Genomic DNA, 3967 nt, shown 5'->3' with positions numbered 1-3967 from the left:
CATTTGGGATGCTGGCGCCGCAGGCGGAGGATTGACCTACTATGCCAAGAAACCGGCCCCGCCAGATTTCTTTAGTCTTTGAACCTCTGGGAAGTGTCACAGACAGAAGGCGGAAGCTAGGAGCTCCATAGCCAATGGAGAATGACCCACGCAAATTCTTCCCTTGTATTTTAAAGCATTCATTGTTTCCTCTCCAAAGAAAATGAGCCTACTAAACTTCATCTGTGGAGTCCTGGACTTTAATTATACAAGGCAACCTCAAAAAGTTTGTGAAAAAATGAAATTAGAAGCTTATTTTTTGGGGGGGGCCTGGTGCTGTGCCCTAGTAGGTAAAGCCGCCACCTGTGAGGCCGGCATTCCATACGGACTCTAGTTCATGTCCTGGCTGCTCCAATTCCAATCCAGCTCCCTGCTTAATGGCCTGGGAAAAGCATCACAGGATGGCTAAAGTGTTTGGGCCCCTGCCACCCATGTGGGAGTCAAACTGTGGCCATTGTAGACAATGGGGGAGTGAACCAGCAGATGGAAGATCTCTCTCTGTGTCTCTCCCTCTCTCTCTCTGTAACTGAATTTCAAATATATAAATAAATATTTTTTAAAAAGAGAGAGGAAAGAAAAAGGAAATTCCAAGTTTCCCTTCTTCCCAGGGTGGAGGGATTCTCCCACAGGGGCTTATGCACCGCCAAGCGGAGGGTGGTTATTGGATCCTGGCTATCGCTCCAGCCGGGTCACATGGAGACACCTGGGTCCTATGTGCCTGCACACACCACAAAGTCTTCGCATCTACTTGGGGCTCCAGGGGGAGCGGGCACAGGCACCCACCGGTCCTGGATTTCCCCAAGCTCTTGAAGGCTCTGCTGCTCACAGGCAGCCATGCTCGGCTCCTCTGCCCCCCGCCCCCCCCCCCCCCCCCCCCGCTTTTCTCCAGGCCTGGAGGCATTGGTCCTCCAAACATAGGGGCCTGTGCTCTCTTTGGTCCAGGCACATCCCTCCCCCATGGGGATGAGCTCTCTGCCCAGCAGGCCTGGGGGGCTGGGTGGGGGTGCGGATGCACAGCCAGGGTACCACCCTCCATCAGGGAACCTGCCTGCCTTTATCTTTGCAACTATCTTGAGGGTCTCCCTGACTTGGGACTTACATGTGTGACTGAATCCTGGGACGAAATAAACCCTGAACCCCAACGGCCTCCTAACTGTACCCCACCATCTCGGGGAATGGGAGAGGAAGGGCGGCGGGCAGCCGCTGCCGGTGGGGAGGAAGGGGTTCTTTGTACCCGAGCCTGCAGGGCTCCGGGCTCCCCGCACATTCTGCCTGAGGCCCCCATCTAGGTTTTCGGATCTTGGTGACAGGTTTATGACACTGAGGACAGGACATTTCAGTGGCCCGCGCTCTCCTGAGGAAAGATCCTCACGGGCACACTGACAAGCCAATGAGTGAATCAATTAAAGCGAGCTGGAGCGTCATTCCTCACATCGCCGTCAGCGACAGCTGCCCCGCAAGTGTGTGCCGCTATTGCTTACATATTTCCCTCAACAGAACCCTCCGCGTGCAATACCTTCGCTTAGCTATAAACGACAGCAAGACAAAATAACTGCAAAGCTTGAAAACCGAACCAATCAATAGAACTCAGATAACAAGCGTCTTGCTCTTGGCTGGGAAGACAGCCAAGTGATAGGCGTTTGGAATTCAATTTTTTTTAAAAGGGAAAACAATTAGTAAATACAGTTTGCTAGGCAAGATCTATCAAAGATGTGGGAGAAAAATGATAAAAAATGGTCATTCATGCTTTAAGCAAAGTCTATTTATGGTTTAAATTTGGCTACTTTAACACAAGAGGCAAATATTTGCTTTTCTATGTTAGCCTTAAAAGTATTGATGTATTTGAATAAAGATTAGGCGAACAAATAATCGCTGTTAACATCCGAGGCGTGCTGGAAGCTGAAGGCCGCGGAAGCCACTCAACAAAATTAGAATCAAAAATAGTGACGGGCGTAGGGGGTTGCGGAACTGGTGGGTCTTCCTGGTGCCGGGAGGAACTTCTCGCCCTCTGAGCCGGCTGAGGGTTGGTACCACTCAGGCGCCCCGCTCTGTGTAAGGAGAGCAAGTCTCCCCATTAAGACTGCGTCCCTGGCGCCTCGGGAAATGCGACGTCCAAGTTCTCAGCCTGCAGCTGAGTTTGGCAGTACCGACTTGGGACTGGCACACTTGTATCCCCAGAAGCCCGCCCCCCCCCCACCCGGGCGGGTGGTGAGCAGTGAAGGAAGAAAGAGAAGAATCAGCAGGCACCAACATCTCACGGCTGGGAGGGTCCTCTCCTTTGTGGTGGACAGCCCCTTCCATTTACAGACCCGAGAACAGGGGGCGAGAGGCGCAGAGTCCCTGGCACCTGAGCAGGTCCCAAGGCCAGTGCCCAGTCTGTTCCCTCTTGGTTTCCTAGAGCGCCATTTCTGTGTGATGTCAACCCATGGTCCCTCTCCTCATGGGGGTCCTGTGTCGAATGCTGGTTCCAACACATTTCAACAGACTGCTCTTTCCCTCCTGCAGGAATCCTTGGAACCTTTCGTATACCCTGAAAATCTCTAAGAGGAAAAATAGGTAACCTGAAAATGTTTGATGAGTTCATTCACACACAGCGCGAGCTTTGTCTCTAAATAGCTTATGGACGTGCTGATGGGGCCCATGTTGTGACGCAGTGGGTTAGCTGCTGCCTGTGATACCTGCACCGGTTCAGGTCCCACATGCTCCACTTCTAATTAACGCATCTGGGAAAGCAGGGGAAGATGACCCAAGTGCTTGGGACCCAGCCCCCACATGGGAGACCCGGATGGAGTTCTAGGCTCCTGATCTTGTAATCTTGTAGGGAGTGAGCCAGTGGATGGAAGATCTCTCTCTCTCTGTGTCTCTCCTCCTCTCTCTGTAACACTGCTATTCAAATAAATAAATCTTGGGGTGTGTGGGGGGGGAGTGTGTCTAGAAGGGAGTTTGTTTCAGAAGCTAAGGAGTTCATTTTGTTGGTTCCAGGGATATAATTTTCAGGAAATGCAAGTCTTCCTTGCAGAAAATGGCAAGAAAAAGGGGCCCTCTACCCACTTTCCTTGCATTTCAACTCTCCTCTCTGCTTCTTGCTTGTTATTTGCAGTGAGAGGTACCTGCAACTTGAGGACTGGAAGGGCTGGGCCCTGAATAAGTTAGGGTTTGGGTTTGGGGAGTGGGGAGCCAACTTGAAGAATGCCCTCACCCTCCGTGTGGCACGAATCCAAGAGCCAAAGCTTCCCTGAGCCGTGCACTCTTGGGGAGGGGTCCCTACCCACAGGCAGCAAAGAGTGAGGTCCCCAGGGAAGCGAGTTCACGTGGGACCCAGTAACTCAGCAGATGCCCAATCACAGCCCAGCGAATATAGAAAACTGGGGCCGTCAGTCCCATATTCTGCGGGACATCTAGAGCACTGGGCAGGCTGGGCTGGGAGGAGAATGCCATGTGGAAGGCAGAGACTGCGTTAGGAAGTGTTAGTGTGGTCTTGCTTTGTGGCTCAGAGGGCCAACAAGTGGAGAGGGGGTGGGAGAATAAACACCGTGTGTCGCAGGAAGGGTTGGGCCAATGGGAAGAGTGACTCTGTGAGGTGGGGACAGAGGGTGACAACCCAGGCTTCCTGGTGCATGACAATCCACTCGCAGAAGAGACACGGGCTCTCCTTTCGCCCGGAGCAGTTTTTATGGCCCTAGAATGGGGAGTCTCCTCTCATGCTTGGATCATTCAGAAGTGGGCACTGTGGGTAGATTTTATCAGATCCCCTCAAAGGTTTATTTTTATAAACCGGAATTTAGCACTTTGCATTTGCAAAGCAATTAATAGTGTATGTGTTAGTTAATATCCCATTTTTGGTTCAAGAGCAATATCTTCTTACTTAAAAATTAATAGCTATAGCACAAAGGGCTTATAAAAAGAGATGTATTACTCCGAGAGGCAA

Source organism: Oryctolagus cuniculus, chromosome 4, assembly GCF_964237555.1.
Source record: "Oryctolagus cuniculus chromosome 4, mOryCun1.1, whole genome shotgun sequence".
Classification (NCBI taxonomy): Eukaryota; Metazoa; Chordata; class Mammalia; order Lagomorpha; family Leporidae; genus Oryctolagus; species Oryctolagus cuniculus.
Note: the sequence above shows the minus strand (reverse complement) of the source record.